Genomic DNA, 19,774 nt, shown 5'->3' on the forward strand with positions numbered 1-19,774 from the left:
AATATTCATTCATTCATTCATTCATTCATTCATAACAGTCACCATATTGGTTGAGACAGGAAGAACTTGGTCATCATCCTTTTTGGTGTTAGCCTTTTTATACAGCTGCTGAATGAGGATTTTCTTTAGAAATAGAATTGCTCAACCAGTTATCTCTTAAATAGATGTGGGCGTGGCTCCAAGCATATTAGAATATTTACACTCTGTGGTAGTGAAAGGAGGGATTTTCACAAGAAATGTCATTTTTTGAAAGCAGTGCTGTTGCTAAAAATTAACTCTCAACTGAAAAAAATATGACCTGGGAATTACAAGTACCTGGTTAAGAGCTAATCCTTTTTTCTTACTTGGGAGCCAAAAAACGTATGAAAAAGGATTATACCATCTGGAATACTTTAGCTTGAAGTATATATATGTATGTTTGTTTTCATAGATTTTCACGGGTGTAGGTATGCTGGTCTTGTTGTATTCGGGTCTTTTCCCGTGTAAGATTGAGATTGTCTTGGCAACGTTCTCACTTGCCATCTTCAGGCTGGGTTTTGGGCTTAAAGTTTGATCGGATCTGCTGTCTTTTTATAAATCTTGGTGGGTGGGTGTGGAGTGCTGGCTTTGTTTCAGTAAGTGGAATGATTGGTTGTGCGGTTGTATCATGATTGGTAGATTGGTGCTGATTGGTGCTGGCTGTGTGTCTATTGTTGTTTCGTATTGTAATGGCCTGCGTGGTGGGTGGGGCTTGTTTGTTGACTAGGACTGGTTTCTAGATGTCTGGTAGGCAGGAGGTATCGTCACGTTTATTCATGTTGTGGGGGTGTTTCTCTATTTCGATAGCTTCCATAATTATTCTCTTGTTGAAGTGTTCTGTTTTGGAGATTAACCTGGTTCCTTCAGAATTAATTACTGGAGTTGAATGGTGGAATTTAGTGCCATTGGAGGTGAGGATGGTCCACTGACTTAGGTTAACTTAGAAGGAAGCTGGATAGGCTGAAGGAGAAGAAACTAGTTTTAATTTCTGGCTAACAGGGGTGTCTGTGGAGGAGGTAGAAAATAAATTCAAGATGGCAGTTACAACAGTATGATCAAAGCTCATCACTTTGTATGTCCATGTATTGTCAACATACACACAAAAGGACGGGGCTTCAGTTGCATTGCCACAGCTGCCTTTTGATTTTTCTTTTTGACACCCTTCTCTTCCCCACTATCCTGTCAGAGCTGAAGAAGCTTCTTGGATGTGAAACGTCTTCAAAAGAAAAAAAACAAGAAAGTCTAGTTGCCTCCTAAAAAAAGCACCTTTGGGACAACTATGACCTGGATGATTAAGAATTTCTACAGACTTTCGATCCATTGGTTGCAACAAGAATTGAACAAAAAGGGTTTTGCCTGAGGTTGATTTCATGGGGTCAAAGAGAGAAAATGATCCAGAGTCACCCAGTTAAGTTTTATGCCTAAAATAGGATTAGAACTCACAGTCTTCTGGTTTCTCACTAGTGTCTTAACCACTAGGCCAAATGGGCTCTCATTCATATTTTTTTACATGTGCTGCAGAATATAAAAAGCAATATTTAGTATTCAAACTGTCCTCCTTTTTCTTCCAGACTCAAAAAGACTTATTATACATAAACTCCAAACCTGTATCCACCTCAGATGTTTTGCTGCCTAAGGCAAAGTTACAAAGCATCTATTTCCTTCCTACATCTAGCCAAGTCAAGGTGTTAGTAGCAAAAGCCAAGTTAGCTTTGGCAAACAATGCAGAAAACCCCACAAGCATCCCTTTTCTTTTTTTGGCAAGAATAATACAATTATAACAAATTAAATAACCACACATTAATGTCCTCTAAAATCTGCCTGGGGCAGTGGCCACACACTGCTTAATGGTGGGACTGGCCCCATTCCAAACAGCATTGAGCCCCAACACAAATCAGACTTTTCCATTTCCTGAGGAGGAAAGATTTGTGAGGAGCACTTGATATAAATCATGCAGATTGATACAGGGTTTAGAAGAACCTCTTCTTGTCTGCACCTTGACATTATTAGCAAGTACATTTGCTTCTTCTATCCTGGGAACTCCATGTACCTGAAAGCACAGGAACACAGAAGCATTTTAATAAAATATGTCATGTTTTTCAATGTGTAAGATGGCAATTTCCCCAATTCTGCAAAATCAGTGGCCGGATCTACCTAATGTAATAGAAAAATGTTTCTAGAAGTGAGACTATAGGTGCTCAAGATGTGAATATTCACATGTCTATATTCCCATTAATATTTGCAGGAGGGATAGATTGTACCTTAAGGGGCTTTATAAGAAATCCCTTCAGATAACTCTCCTCTGAAATTATTCCATGCTTTACCATCACTGGAAAAGTCTGATCTTTCATTTCCAAATACATATATTCTTAAAGTTAAATAGTTTGGTACTTAAAGCTGCTCTTCACGTTCCTCTAAAATACATGAGCATCTTTGTGTTTGAAGATGTGTGGAAATGTAATGGAAACAAAATGGTTCAATCACCAGGAAAATGGTGCTGGAAAGGACATCACTGATCTTTTTGATAAAACTGACACGCTTCATGTGGTTTCCATACCTCAGTAAAAGCAACTGTTGTTCTGCAATGCCTGTCCTGGCATTGGTCCAGATTCTGTAGGCAATACATGAGACCTCAGTCCTCAAGTTCTGGAGACAAAGTCCTCAGATTCTAGAAACCAGTGATGGGTTTCAATTTTTTTTAGAACCTATTCTGTAGGTGTGGCCTGTTTTGTGGGAGTGGCTTGGCAGTCATGTGACCAGGTGGGAGTGGCCAACTTGATGTCACTCACCAGGAGATGTCATGGATTGGGTAAAATGTGGTGAAGCTCACTTAACAACACCCTTTAGCAACCAAACTTTGAGTTCAATTGTAGTCATAAGTCAAGGACTATCTCTGCCTTCCTCTGTGGCAGCCTTGTCCTAGTAAACTATTTCTTCTTTCTGGCAATTTTCCTCTCTGTTAGAGGCACCAAAATAATCCATACAATGTAAGATTTCCTGCTGCAGCAGAAAGTTGGAGTAGATGACCTTCTAGTAGCCTTCTAGCCCTAAATTGCTGTGCTGTTTTTCTTTCTTTCTGCTAACAAAGAAACCTGCCTGAGGCTCATTCCACATGCCTGCTAGATAGAGATAACGAGAGAATGGCCCTAGAGAAAGTTTGGCTCCATTCACAAGCCTTTTAGAAACACAATGCTCATATTGCCCAAACCCCAAAACTTCAAAAACATAAAACTATATAACATATAACCATATAACCAATTTGTTCTTTCCTACATCTTTTCAATTTAAAATTATTAAGACTTGTGGACTTCAACTCCCAGAATTCCACAGCCAGGCATGCTCAGTTCCGATTCTTTCTCCTTTGCAAAAGAAGTTTCCTTCTTTCTTTTTCTTTTTCTTTTCCCTTCCCCTCCTTCCTCCCTCTCTCCCTCCCTCCCCTCCTCTCTCAAACACACACACACACAGAGAAGTTGGATTGGACTATCTCTCCTACCCTCTTCCCTCTTTCTCTCACTCACTCACTCTCTCTCAAACAAACAAACACACACACAGACACAAAAGTTGGATTGGATATCTTTTCCAATGGCTTGAAAGCAGCTCCTCTGCCATCCCCACCCAATTCCCCCACTGCCTTCTCTAAACACCTCCCCCATTGCAAATGCAGCCTGCTGTCTGGGTGGCAAATGCCTGGAATGCAATAAAGCCCACCCATTCACCTCCTGCAGTCAGGCTGGGGTGAGAGGAGAGGCAGAGAAACTGGAGGGGAGCCGATCCGAGCCTTCCAAAAGTAAGAGGCTGGGGGGAAGTGTGTGTGCTACAGCATGGCTCTTTGCCTGGCTTCCTGCCTCCTCCTGTGGTCTCTTCAGTGCTTGCTTGTGCTCTCCCTCCTCAAGTGTAATTTGATTGCAGGCGGAGCCACATTGCCTTTTCAAACTTGTAATCAGTGAAGCTGGCCTGGATTTTTATATAGTTTTATCCAGCTGTGTGCGTGGGGGGGAGAGAAATGGATGGGGGCCTGGGAAGGAAGTCACTACACTTGGGGAGGGAGAGCACAAGCAAGCACTGAGGAGACCACAGGAGGAGGCAGGAAGCCAGGCAAAGAGCCATGCTGTAGCACACACACTTTCTCCCAGCCCTGGAAGGCTCGAATCCACTATGTAAAAATCCAGCCCACTGATTACAGGTTTAAAAAGGCAACATGGCTCCGCCTGCAATCAAACTACACTTGGGGAAGGAGAGCACAAACGAGCCAAAGTCCTTCCCTCCAGCCTTTGCCCAAAACCCCGCACAGCACCAGGAGGCTGAAGTTTGAATCCTCCCCTCCCTCTGACCAGCACGTACCTTTTCCAGCTGCTTCAGAGAGGACTTCAACTCTTCTCTTGCCTCGGGTCCTCTGAAGAAGCCCCAGCCTCGCTTCCTTCTCTTTGAGAAGTGCCTTGCAAATGGGCTGCAGGGTAGGGGAGCGTAATGGTATGGGGGCGTGGCCACGCCTCCGTAGAATGGGTAAGCAAAAGTACGGCAAATTTCTGGAACTGGTATGCCCGAAGAGGTGAGAACTGGCAGGTACCCATCTCTGCTAGAAACATATAATAAGGCAGGAATGTTTTCTGCCTTATATGTTTTGAAATAATCAATGGAAGGAAAAGTCAAATAACTTTTGCCTCCCTTAAGTTGTGTAGGGGATTGGAGACTAAAACATGAAGAACTGGGAATTGGATATGTCTAGTTTAATGAAAGGAAGGACATGGGGATGATATAATAGCAGTGCTCCAATATCTAAAGTGCTGCAACAAAGTACCTGAAGGCAGGATAAGACACATTGGATCAAGGAAATCAAGGAAAGAACCAACCTAGAACTAAGGAGAAATTTCCTGAAAATTAGAACAATTAATCAGTGGAACGGCTTGCCTCCAGAAGTTGGGGGGGGGGGTGTCTGTGTGCTCCAACACTGGAGGTTTTTAAGAAGAGATTGGACAACCATTTGTCTGAAATGAGGTATGGTTTCCTGCTTGAGCAGGGGGTTGGACTAGAAGACCTCCAAGGTCCCTTCCAACTCTGTTATTCTGTGTAGGTTATGGCAATGGTACATACAACATTTGAAATGACTATTACTATGAAAAAGCTGGAGAATATCTGCCATACCCTGATGCATTTTGTACAAATTACTGAACATTTAGAAGCATTAATCCTCTTTTATTTTCTATAGGGTCATATTCATTTTCTAATAGCACAGGACAATGTAGCAATGCCTCATAGTATATATTTTATATTTCATTACTTCATCTGAACTAGGAAGTATAAATTTCAGATAATTTGAGCAGGCACCCGAGCCTATATACTTGAAAGTATTTTGTGACATTTTTCCAGGTTTTATGAAAAATTTAAATTTATCTTGAAATTGTATATATGATGACATCTCGATGATGTGTATAATTTTCTTGTCCTTCAACTTCATCCAGCTCTGAGTTGGCATCTGAAATTTCTAAAAGAGCATAGAATTATATCTGTGGGTGTCAAGTATTTCTCCATGATAGCAAATTTCCAAAGAACATTATTGTGGCAGGGTACTGTATGCTGGGCAGGCCAGCTCAGCACATCTACCCTACAGAAATGACACTGTGATTGTAGTAATATCATAGATCTCTGGTTTTTATTTCAGCAAATTCAAACTCAGCCTGGGAAAACCTGACAGATTTCCTCCCATTTATATGATTGTAGAAATTTCACACTAAAATTGGCATGCTACTTATTTATTTATATTTCATATTTCTAAACTGCATGTGTGGCTCTGGCTGTTGTACAATATAATATAAAAGTATAAAATTAATATAATTAATAAAAGTATAAAACCAATATAATGTATAACATTAACATTAAGATTGAAAATTAAATCAGGGTTGAACATTTTAAATTATAGAATAATGACAATTGCACATACTTTAAGATTGTCTTTTAACATTGGATTATTAAAGATGGGAGAGATTCTCAAGGGGACTAGTCAACCCAACAATTGCAAGGTCTTCTGTGCCCTCCATGCAAGGCCACAGAGCCAAGTTTTGTCCCCTATGCAGAAGGCCAAGAGATTGGGAACTTTTTTCCACCTCTGGGGACAGTTCCACAAAATGGTGGCAGTCCCACAGAAAGCTCTGGGATATCAAGGATATCCCCCATATAGAGCACATTGCAATAATTCAATCAGGAGATGACTGGGTCATGAGTGTCCGAGCATAGAGACTCTCTGTCCAGGAAAGGGCATACTGGTAATGGTTTTCCCCTTTTTATTCCTTAGATCATCATCTCCGCATATAATTTTCCTGGTTGACATCATGGGTTTTAGAAATGCAGAAATATTTGAGAAATCAGTCAGGAGTAACACATTCTTGGATGAAATATAACCCATGAAAATGCAGAGAAGAATACCAGGTTGACATCGTTTCAAGTAATAAAGAAATCAATGAGCAGTAATGCTACAATAGATCCATTGTATCTGGTGAAATCTGAACAATGGTGTTGTTAACTGAAGTTGGGTTTATCTCAGTCGTTCTCCATTTTACTAGAGCTACAAGCTGCAATTTGCATAAATTAATGGTTTCTATACGTCTCCCTCTTGAATAGCTATTGGTCAGCAATTACACAGTAGGCTCCATCATTCCTCAATTATCACCTATTATAACATTCCTGGTATTGTATTCAACAGCAGTATTTCCCAATACATCACAAGCCAATAATCATAATCCTAATAATATTTTTGGGCTTTTAGGCTACCGATAGCTTCACTAGAATCTGGGGAACAAATTCAGCTGAGAAAAGATTTTGTTCAGCAAATAGCAGGCAAACAAAGGGGCACTCACATTCTGCTTTATCTCTTCTACCACAGTGACTTTTTAAAGTATTATTTTAAGGTTTCCCAATTAAATTTAGGGAAACTTTTAAAAATACTTTTGAGCTGTATTTCATCGCAAAGGTATTCCTTCGTTTCAGAATTGCCTACAGATTCTCCATGAATCTTTTTTTGGTCTTTTCCATTGTGAAGTGTGCCTTAGGAAAATTTTCATAGGCGTGGCAGCTTCTGGTGATTGGTCTGATAAAAAAAAATCATATAATAACCTGAATTATAGTATTGATGATAAGAACTATAGCTTAGTATTCATAGCTGTAAAATTCACAGCTTTCTTCTTTGTTTATTATAAGCTGCAGATAAAACAAAATCAAACTCTGGTCATAAGTCTCAGCAAAATTTATTTTTGCCCTGTAGATATAAAATAATAATACCCAATCTGTGGATTTTCACGTGTACAAATACATCCCTCCCTCCCTCCCTCTCCCTCTCCCTCCCTCTCCCTCTCTCTCTTTCATTTATTTTATTTTATTTTATTTCATTATGTTCAACTAAATGTGCACACCTGACATTTGTCAATAACTCTATAAACCACAGGGAAAATATATGTTTGATCTGAGGAGGTGCCAGTGGGTGTAATTTGCATACCTGTGCATGCTCTAAATCAAGACTTCTCCTTTGGAATCCAGATCTCTGCACAGCCCTGAGAAATATGTATGGATACAAAGAGATAACACAGAGAGATTGCGTTTCTCCAAAAGCAACAACATTGTTATACAAAGGGCTTTACAATTTTTATCGCACGCACCCATCTTCAAGATTATCCTGAGCTGTTCATCATTCTCATTCTCATTTTTACAACGCAAAAGCAAATAGATTTTGGAGTTATCTCAACATGCCAGGGAAAAAACAGCAGGGTGGAATTCAATTTACACTCAAGCCAATGCTTCTGTGCAGGGTTTTCATTTTATTAGCTCGGCAAATCTGCAGACTTGTGATTCTAAAATGATTTCAGGTCAGAATCCTGCATAGACTTTAACCAGACTAGATTTAAAGGACAAAGAGGTCTGAACAGAAGCACCAGATAAAAACCATCAGTAAAAGTAACTGTTCTTTTTGATGTATTCATTTACAGTGAAATGTTCCTTTTCTCAATATTTGTCAGAGTCAGTTTGTGATTCAGACACCAGGCCAGAAACCAGGAGACTCTGAGTTCTAGTTGCAGTTTATTCATAAAAACCAGCTGGTTGTTCTTGGGCCAGTCACAAACCCTTAGCCCAGGGTTGTTGTTATGGGAAAAAGTAGTAGGAGAAGAAACATTAGATATGTCAACCGCTTTGAGTTGTTGTAAAAATAATAAAGGTGGGATAACCTGTAACAACATATTAGACATGGATAGGAGTTTTTATGCCTTTATTTATCTAACTCTATATGCCAAATCTGAACCTACCCTATGTTAGGAGGAGTAATTATATATTCCTTATAATATATTAAGTTTCTCTTTGTTGCAATCAAAGTGGAATTCAAACTGAACGAGTTTTCCATTTGTGTCATGTTTTCCCCAAATAAAAAGTGATTGAAGAGTGTGGGAATGCAGAACCTTGATAAGAAGCTCATCACTCCATCCCAGACCAATGATAATGCAAAATCCTGACTTCCACCCTGTTCCAGAGCAACCACAATTCCCTCACTAACCTGCTTTCCAGCTCTGTTCTCCTGTGTGCAGGGCAGCAAAAGAAAACCATGTGAGTACCAGTTTAAAAAAAGTTCAGTCAGACATTCCAACTTCACGAGATTCCCCTGTAAACCATGGCCCTTTATGACTTGTGGTCATCAACGCCCAGACTTCCTGGACCAGTTTTGACTTGGTGCCTCTTTGACCCCCTCTTTCAATGAAGTGGTCCTCTCTGTCCAAAATGTGGACTTTGCTGTCTTCAAAAGAGTGGCCCTGTGTCTTTTAAATGGAGAAGGAATACTGAATCTTGTCCTGGTGAGTTAGTTCTCCTATGTTGTGCCATGCATTTATGAAGTGGCTGTTTTGTTTCTCCAATGTACAGATCTGCATAGGGTCATTGCATTGTACTGCATATACTTTTGAGCAGTCATGTGTAGGATTACAGAATGGGAGATTTCTACATTGGGTACATGTGTGATGGTATCCCTACAACAATCATGTAATAGAAAATATCCACTGAAATACTTTTGATGGTGCAGTAGATTTTACTATGAGATAGACTTCATTCCTATTTGAAAACTGAAACATCTCCCACTGTATACTTTGAAGACAGATGTCTATACCTGCTATCCCAGCTACTATATTTCTCCATTTCACAAAACAAATCAAGTTCTGCATTAGTCTTTGAAATAATTATCTATAGAAACATTATTATTCTTTCTCTGAAAATCCCTAAAGAATTTCCTGTATCACTGATTTTCCCCATATATTCCTTCCACCTCCCCCCTCCCCCCCGTCATGCAGAGGAATTATGTTGACAGATGTAATGAGAATTTATGTAAAGTATAATTAAACACATTTAGGCAGAATTTTATTTATGAAATGTAGTTTTCTCATTAAGGAATGTGCTTGTTTTCCAGACTGTTTTGTTAAGAGTATGTAAATACAGGAAATGCTGAAATCTCCGGTGACTAAAAGAAATGACCTTATACCTGTGCAATCTAAACTAATGTCTTATTTTTAGTTTTGGCAACTTCCTTTTAAATAACAGATTTACTGAACCTGCAATAACCATTCCTTCCCCCCGATAATGTGTTTCTCTGCTTCGTGATTTTTTCCTTTTGTGCATTTAAACAATCATGCTCTGAAAATAGATGCCAAACTGATCCCGGGGTCACCAAACCTTATCTTCTTCTCACCTCCTATCAGGCAGAAATAATAAGTAAAAAAATGCAGATGCTTTAGAGTTGTACATAAACGCTGCAAAGAAAGATGACTTGACTTAAGTGGGCATAAGGAGTCATTGCCCACACAGACCTATTAGACCAGTTCCATCTGGTTGGCTTGACTCCACTCAAAGTATTGGCGATGAGTTACAAAACCCTTTAGGTCAATAATGATCTCTCCCTTTCAATGTCAGCACCACATTTCAAGTGGAACTGTTATTAAGAATTACCAGTTACATGGCTCATCAATGCAACAAATCAGACTAAAAGGATGTGGACATCTTAGTATTGTCTGTCTGTCTGTCTGTCTATCATCTGTCTGTCTCTCTGTCTATTATCTACAGTATCTATCTATTATCTACTAATCCATCCATCCAGTGGTGAGATTCATTTTTTTTACTACCGGTTCTGTGGGCGTGACTTTGTGGGTGTGATGTGGCTTTGTGGGTGTGGCAGGGGAAGGATACTGCAAAATCCCCATTCCCTCCCTACCCCACTAACCGGCTTTTCAGCTCCGTTCTCCTGTTCAGGGCAACAAAAGAAGATCAGCTGGGAGGCTGGGAGGTAGCGGGGGTGGAGCCAGCCTATTTGCTGGTTCTCCGAACTACTCAAAATTTCCACTACCGGTTCTCCAGAACCTGTCAGAACTGGCTGAATGACACCTCTGCATCCATCGATCCATCCATCTAGCTGTCATCTATCTCTCCATCATCCATCCATCTGTCCATCATCTATCAATCTCTTACAGTATCTCTCATCTATCCATTATCTATCAATCTCTTTTCTCATCTATCCATTATCTATCAATCTATCATCTATCCACCATCTATCAATCTATCTATCAGCTAATCTTACCTTGGCAGTGGGGGTTGATGTTTCAAAGGGCAGGAGTTATGACAGAAAGGGCTCATCTCATGCAGTGGTGGGTTCCGGATCCCATTCCAACCCGTATGGTTGAAACGGGCCCGGCGACATCCACATAGACGCTTGCAGCACGTGCATGTGTCTTAGTGCCTCCGCGACACTCCAGCTGCTCAGCAGAGCATCATGCAGACGCTGTATGCGCGGTGCACATGTGTGGAAGCACCGAAGACTTAAAAGACCGGTAAGGAGCTCAGGCAGGTGGGTGGGCCCTCCAGAACACTGGAATGGAACGGTATCCAGTACTCCGGGCAGGCTCTGGTATGCCCGTACCAGGGCGTACCGCCTGCAACCCACCACTGATCTCATGTGTCCTGAAAGATGAAACTCCTTATCAGAATGGGACCCACAACAAGGCCTTCCTGCCAGAACTGATGGGATGAGTAGATGTAATTGGGGAGGATTGTCCCTCAAACAACCTGGCGCCATGCTATGTAAGACTCTTTGGAGCAGAGATGAGAAAATAGGGCCTTTCATGTGCATTTCTGACTCTTGACCATCCATTGATCTTCACTTACGATTGGCTAAAATGGGAGTAGGACTCCACCAACATCTAGAGAGCCAATGCTTCCACAGGTTTAACCTAAATAGACTTGCCACAACCAGCCTAAAATTGACTGATATCTGAAACCTTTTGATTATTTAATAGCTACCGATAAGAAAGACTAGGGTAATTTGTTTTTTTAATAAATAAGAAGTATATTGTTAATATATTCTGGGAAAGCATATAAATATGTGCACATCACTAAATAAAAGAGATTGGATTAGATTTTGGTACTTTAGATAAAAAGTATGGTATGTTCTCTTTTTGTTTCTTCACAAAACCCTAAATTGAAAGACCATAAAGGTTAATCAGTAGCATTTCCCCATTAATATAAAACGAAATGAGACTCAGACAAAGAAATGACAACCTCTTCACTTCTATAGAGAGAAAAAATTAATGTATACACTTAGAACATAAGAAGTCTATTTTTAGAAACCTTCCGAGGAAGATTAGAGACAGTTGCATAGTTTTAGGGAAAATTTGTATGAAACCTATATGTTCTCTGAATGCACATACAGGTAGTCCTCAGCTTAGGACCACAACTGAGCCCAAAACTTTTGTTGCTGAGTGAAACATTTGTTAGGTGCTCCCATGTTACACCCCTTTTAGGCGGCCTGCATTGGTTGCCAGTTGTTTTCTGGGTGCAATTCAAGGTACTAATTATGACCTTTAAAGCGCTCCAATGCTTAGACCCAGGGTACCTGCGAGACCACCTACTGCCACCAATAGCCTCTCACCGTCCAGTACGATCTCACAGAGTTGGCCTCTTCAGGGTGCCGTCAGCCAGGCAGTGTCAGCTAGCGACCCCCAGGGGGAGAGCCTTCTCTGTGGAAGCGCCTTCCCTCTGGAATGAGCTGCCCCTGGAGCTTCTCATAATCCCCAACCTCCGGTCCTTCCGATGTGCCCTAAAAAGTTGGCTTTTCCAGCAAGCCGGCCTGGCCTGAACAAAATAAAATAAATGATTGATTTAATTGTTAATTTTAATCTATTTTTTAAAATGTTATTGTTAATAGTAATTGGGTTTGTTTTTGGATGCTCTCTAATTTCCTTTTTAACTTTCATAATTTTTAATGTTGCCCCCGCCCTGAGTCCTTTGGGAGAAGGGCGGCATATAAATCCAATAAACAAGCAAACAAACAAGTTATTTTTTGTCTTATTTTCCATAATTGTTAAGTGAATCACTGCAGTTCTTAAGTTTGTAACATGGTTGTTAAGTGAATCTGGCTTCCCCATTGACTTTGCTTGTCAGAAGGTCGCAAATGGTGATCACAGGACTCCGGGACACTACAACCATCATAAATACCAGCCAGTTGCCAAGCGTCTGAATTTTGACCACTGCAATGGCTGTAAGTATGAAAAACAGTCATAGATCACTTTTTTCAGTGCTGTTGTAATTTTGAACAGACACTAAATGAACTTTTGTAAGTCGAGGACTACCTGCATAAGAAAGAGGAATGGTTTTGTGCAGTTTCCTCATCCAAAAGAAATCTTGACATTAATCCAAAGTACATATTTTTTAAAAGACACATAAAACATTCTATGGTTTTTGCACACAGGCCTGAGGAGAGGGGGGTGCAGCCGGTACATTGTTATGGGGCCCATGGAGCTCAAAGGGGGCCTATGAAGGGGATTTTTTTTAAAAAAAATTATAAAACCAATTTTTTTAAAAAGAAAAACAATATTGGATCATTTAAAGCATATGTTAAAACTTCACAGGCAGCAGGGATGGAATCTGGATCTTACCATCCCAAATAGACACTAAATAAGGAAGAACAAAAGAGGGGAGGAAAATTCAGCATATTAGTTGAGTGTAATTAAGGTATGAAGGAAGAGTTAAAGTCACAGGCAGTGTGGAATAGGCAGATCTTTAGGAAGGATGTCAAAAAAGTGGAGGAAAAAAAGTGTGCTATTGATGTTTAGGGCAGGGCTTCCCTTCACTGACAAAACAGGATATATATTTATTTGCAAGTATGTTTGAATGTAGTTAATAAATGTACAATTCAGGGGGGGTTGCTGCCGGCATTACTGCCAGTTCAGTCATGCAGAAATGTTGCTCACGCACGCTCGGTTCACTCAGGTGCACGGCAGACACACTCTCCTCATGCATGCACATTGGCACATAAATAGGTCTGCACATGAGCAGAATGTTTAAAAAGGGGAAAAAAATAATTTCTGCAATGAAAATTGTTCTATACATGTGCAGAACTGAAAATCAAGATGGCGCCGCTGGAGGAGAACCTGTTTGGGGGCGTGGCAGGCCTGAGTCACTGCCGGTTCCAACGACCCAGGCCGCCAAACCACTACCAGTTCAGCTGATCCGATCCAAACCGATAGGAACTCGCCTCTGGTACAATTATGACATTATTGATTTATGTGTCCATGTGTAGGTGAAGGGGCCTATATTAGTTTTGTTCCAGCACTTAATAATCCTCTCGGTCGCTCGGTTTGCACATGACCTAACCCCCATGCAAACACATCCTGACAGTATCATTTTTTTCTACTGAGTTCCCATAATATTTCTTCCTTTTGCCCCCAATCCACGAGCAAAAGGCTTAAGTCATCTGTACCTCCATCAATGCTAAAGTGGTGTTTCCCTCCTTAAGCTGACAGCATCCAATGACAGCCAGCAGATGTACAAGATGTGTTGTTCTTCACCACCCATCACATTAGAGGCTAAGTCAGGTGTCTAGTAGTGGATGAAGTCAGAGTGGCATTTATATCAGCCATTTCAGGTTGATGGGAACATGCTTCCTTCCTTTGGTCCCTGCACATCTTCATCCGTTGCCATTTTGATGCTGTCTCCCTAAATTGCTCTACCGGTGGCCTTTGAGTTTTGTGCATTAGGGCTGTGCTCTCAGCTGGCAGGTCTTTAAGTACTTTAACAGTGTGGGTCTTATCAATTTAGCACTAGACTGAAATAACAGAGCACAGGAATGGCATGACAGGCTGAAATAACATGGAATTAACAACACCAATTTGGCTCCGTCCATTAGTTCCCAAGCAGAAGAAATGCAAAGAAGCGGAAGAGTTGACACTTGTTGCTTAGAGGAAAGAAGGAAAACAAGGAGAAGAAATCCTAAACAAAAGTGCAATTTATTCAGTTCTATTCATGACTCTGATGGGGGAGGGGTGTTTTTGTTTAAAAAAAATATTGAACTACATTACAGCAGAATGGAATATAAGAGGAAGGATGGACAAATTAGCCTAGAAGCTATGGACAGAATTCTGCAGGAAGGTCTTCCTCCTTCCTTCTGTACTGCTATACTGCACTATACTGTGTTAGATCGGCGAGAAGCAGCAGGTGTGAGGCATGAGTGAGTTTCAGCACTTTTTATTGCAAGAGTAAGTGACTGCGGTCTGCCAACTGGGCTGCTGGAGCTCGCCTTTTAAGGAGCTCCGGCAGACCAGCTGGCCAATGACAGTAGTTTAAACTTCCTGGGGTTTGGGCAACCATTTCCCAGTGAGCATGTGAAAACATGTAAATTAAGAAGCTCCGGCAGCTCAGCCAGCCAATGACAGTAGTTTAAACTTCCCGGGGTTTGGGCAACCAATCCCTGGTGAGCATGTGAGAACATGTAAATTTACGTATGTCCATATGCCCCCACCCCTCCCAGAAGTCTCCATGCAGCCCGTTCATCATGCCAGGTAAGTGCAGGGCCACACAGAGGCTCGGGGGGGGGGATGGGCCTACCAGAGGGCAAAAAATGCCATGCCTGGCCATGGTGCAGGAGGCCAACTAAGCCACACACCCCATGACCATGACCACCCAGCAATGGGGCAGCAAACCAATTGCTGCAATTTTTGAAGACCACTCCTGGTGCAGACATCTATGGAGAGCTTGTTGATATTACACAGACCTCAGGAGGAGTGGGGGGGGGGAGGGTGGCAGGTAGGCAAGAGAGAGATTTTCTCAGTAGTACAGCCTGGACTTTAACATTAACTTATTCCAGAAGCACGTCCATTCTTGTATTTTGCAATCAAGTGAGAAAAAAAATATTATTCCACTGCGCTTTTGGCCCTAGACGATTCTGACTGCTTATTGCAGGCAGTTTTTATTATGTGTCATTTATATGATTTATGTACTTGTGATTGTTATGTCTACTTACCACCCAGAGTCTGACTAGATTTGGGCTGTCTACAAATATTGTAATCAGCCACACAAAGAGAACAGGGCTCTGTTTGGTGGGGTGAATTGTTCATAAGGTGGGGGAAACTGCCTGAAAAGAGTCCTCCTTCCTTCCTTCCTTCCTTCCTTCCTTCCTTCCTTCCTTCCTTCCTTCCTTCCTTCCTTCCTTCCTTCCTTCCTTCCTTCCTTCAACAATACTCAAGAAGGGTCAGATCACAAGTTCACCTAATCAACATTTGTCTTTTTTTTCCTCTCCGAGGTCACCTCCTTAAGAACCGTGTGCCAGCATAAGCTTGGTTCCCCTCATACATATGCGCTAGTCGTTCCTGACTCTAGTGGGCAGTGCTTATCTCCGTTTTAAAGCTGAAAAGCCAGCGCTGTCTAAAGATGTCTCTGGTCATGTGGCCTACATGACTAAATGTCGAAGGCACACGGAACACTGTTACCTTCCCACCAAAGGTGGTTCCTATTTTTCTACTTGCATTTTTACGTGCTTTCAAATTTCTAGGTTGGCAGAAGCTGAGACAAGTAATGGGAGCTCACTCCATTATGCGGTGCTTGGGATTCAAACCGCTGAACTGCTGACCTTTCTGATTGACAAGCTCAGCCACTGAGCCACCACATAAACGCCAGGAGCATGAAAGTCATATAGAGCATTGGGGCATCTCATTTTGTTTTTAACCTTTGAAACAAGAACATTTAAAATGGGATGGCTTTAGGAACGCCCTTTTCCTTTAGAAAGCCTTACGAAGGTTGTTTCAGCAAAAGCTTCTTTTTGCTCTTAGTGCACTCTTGGCGGGGCATGTGCCAACTTGGCAACCATAAACAGCTGCATTTCTGACTTATATTAGAAAACAGGGCAGTCTGGACCCATTTATCATCCTGAGAAGACTTAAATTATGTTGTATAATTGCCAAATGCCCTCAGGGCTGTTCCCCCGCCTTTAAAAAAAAACTTGTGGCCAGCCAATACTGAGGCTCAGGCCATCTTTTCTAGGAAAGCAAGAAATACTTCATACAATAAGCACTGTGAACATTTCTAGGTCCATAAGCAAAAGAATGGCATTTGTATAAAAAGAAGCTGGTAGTTGCGTTCAGGCAGAGGTCTTTTGGACCGTTGACAAAAGATGAACTTTTTCTTCAGGATAAATGGAAGGTGTTCCGCCCTGCAGCCTCTATTTTTGACAAATGAAGATTTTTCTTTTAAAAAGCATACTGGGTATTGTTTTGAAGCTAATTTTGTTTCTTTTCTGAAGGCCATATATTGCTATGCATCTAGCAAGACTCTGGAAGACCTGAGCATGCCAGTGTTTAATGACGGCAATGTATAATTGTCGTAGAGATTCTGTTACCTTCAGACAAAAGTACAGCAAGAAAAAGCTTCAAAAGAATACGTATAGTGATCACAGTCCTTTCTTCTTCTTACTGACGCAACAACAAAGAAGGAACCTCTTCCTAACTTCCAAATCATACTTTATTACAGGGGTTCAGAAAGTATATATTTTGGGATGCAAATACAATAGAAATTAAAAGTATGAGTGGTTGGTGTATCAGCAGCACATCTATACTTTTTGGAGGATAAAAAGAAGGTGAAAACCTTCATCATTGGGAAATTCCTCCCCACCCCCACCCCTTGTTTCTGCATACCTCTGCTGATTATAATTTCTTTTATGTAGTGGAAAGGACTGAATCGAAGTATTGATTTTCCAGAGCTGCGCGAGCATTTGAAGCGGATCGTACCGGGGGGGGGGATATCTTTTCAAGTTCCCTTTCCAAACGCTGCTCACTCAACTGAGCGCACAAAACATGGCACCAACTTCTCTGTCGCAGTGGTGTTCAAGGAGCTTGATGGAAATTAAAAACCGATAGAAATAAACATGTAATCAAGTTGCAGCAATAAAATGTCTCGAAGCAAAATTAAAACAGATGAAAAGCTTCACTAATTAAAACTGTTTCCCTTGATATCTGAAAGATTGCCGTGGCATGTTAGGCAGCTATATTAGGAGAGATGCCTGCAATCCAATGGCAAAATATCCATTCTCCTAACTTCCTAGGTGGGTGATCGCTCAAGCAGAGATCTGACTGATGATATTCTCAACCAATATCTGAGGTTATCCTGGAGAAGGTCAGATCTAGATCTTCCAAAATAATAATAATAATAATAATAATAATAATAATAATAATAATAATAATAATAATAATAATAATAATAATAATGCCAAATCCGGCGAAACAACTGGCCGCTGTGATACAATTCTGTTGATGCAATAATAATAATAATAATAATAATAATAATAATAATAATAATAATAATAACAACAACAACAACAATAACAATAATAATAATAATAATAATAATAATAATAATAATAATAATAACAACAACAACAACAACAACAACAACAACAACAACAATAATAATAATAATAATATATTCCCATAAACACTGCTTGGGTAGATGCACCTGAACAGACTGCAACCTGGATCAGCCTGGTGCCTGCTATATTTTGAACCAGCCAGATCTCTAGTTTCTCACCCAAACTTTCACCGGGAGTCACATACAGAAGGCCCAATCAAGAATTTCCAAGGCTCACAATCTGGTTTGACTTCATACACGGCTTCAACATGTTGCCAATAGCATTGCTGAACTTCTATGGGATTAAAATAGATTTTGGCAGTCACCTTCCCACTCCTTCCCTCTTCCTTTGTGGTAAGGAATAAGAGTATCAGATAGAAAGCGGCTCCTATGATAGGTGAGGTTGAAAGGATCCCCCACCTTAACGCTGGAGCTTTTCTTCCCCTGGGAACCAATTCTACTCTGCCTGGTGCACAGAAGTCAATCCAACACTTTCTGTCAAGTTGGAAGAGAGAGACTTGTTACGTTTGATGTTGCCAAGGCTGGAACAAATTTTAAAAATATCTTTCCCACTTTCTATTTCTTCGCTTTTCGCTTTCTACTTCTTTGCTTTCGGGATTCTTTTTTTTTTTACCCAGTGATCTTTGCATTTGATTCCTGAGTTCCAGATTTATTTTTAACTCACGAGCTGTAGCAGCAAAGGCTCATAAGCATGCCTTACGTGTATGTTTAATCAACGATCTTTTCTTCTAAAGCAGATTTTTGCTATCATTTGTAAAATACTTGTTTGTTGTGTCAAAACATGATGTTTAATGCCCTGATTTGCTGCAAATGGATCTTTTTTATGACAAAAAGAGGAAAGTTCAACCTTTATTTTAGAAATCTCTATGCTTTATAAAGAACATAATACATAAGATGAAATCAATGCAGCGTAAACATGCTGGGGATTTACTTCTCAACGTTGGCAATATACCAGCAGACCTAATACTCTAACCTCTGCATTGTACCTTCTCATTTTCTCATCTGTCATGTCACTGTCCTGGAGAACAACAGCACATTAACCCCTCCACTTTGCATGAAAAGGTTCCCAGTTCAAAACATGGAATCCCCAAGTAGGACCAGTAAGTACATATAGGACATATTGGAACATCCTATCAGTACCTGTTAGTGGGACACAATGCTGTTTCTTTTATTATTACTCTTTCCCCTATTTTGCTTTTCACTGGGAATAGCAATAGCACTTCGACTTATATACCACTTCACAGTCCTTTCTAAGTGGTTTACAGAGTCAGCCTATTGCCCCCAACAATCTGAGTCCTCATTTTTCTGGCCTCAGAAGGATGGAAGGCTGAGTCAACTTTGAGCCGGTCAGGATCGAACTGCTGGCAGTCAGCCGAATTAGCCTGCAATATTGCATTCTAACTCCTGCACCACCACAGCTCCTCAAAAGGAGGAGACAATTCAAACATCTGGCATCAGAGTCCTTCATCTTGCAAGTATCTGTCATCCTTGACAAAAATAAGAGAGGAGGAAATGAAAGAAAATGATATTCCAGATGCAACAGCCTCCTTTCACATGTTTGCATGTGAATAACATGAATTAAAGGGTGAGGCTCTGTTGTATCTAATTTAGTCTACCATTGCTACTTAACCCAACCATCAGAATGCTGACTAGGAGAATGGCAGGAGTTGTACTTTAACACACCTGGTTGATGCCAGGTGGGGAGATCCACTTGTGGTTCCAGGTGTTGGAAGAAATGTCCTTCTGGGTTCAGTTCCAAGTGGGGGAAAAGACACTGGAAACATGAAGGCTGTTTGTAAAGATGGATTAATGGTGGACACGATCACATGGCTTGAGTTCCTGAAGAGAAAAGGGATCACGTGCTTCAAGATGTTGGGTGAAGAAAAAAAGCCTTAATCCCATCACCCTAGAGCTGAAAGGGGTAGATCTTTGTTATGTAGAATAGACTGGCTCAGGCCTTAATGGTCCATTGACAAAGGTGGGGCTGATGAGCTTCTTCCTCCCTTTTAGGGGGAAATATTCTGTCCTTTTAATATTTCCCCAAATATTC

This window comes from Natrix helvetica, assembly GCF_964273705.1.
Source record: "Natrix helvetica genome assembly, chromosome: 2".
In the NCBI taxonomy this organism is placed as follows: Eukaryota; Metazoa; Chordata; class Lepidosauria; order Squamata; family Natricidae; genus Natrix; species Natrix helvetica.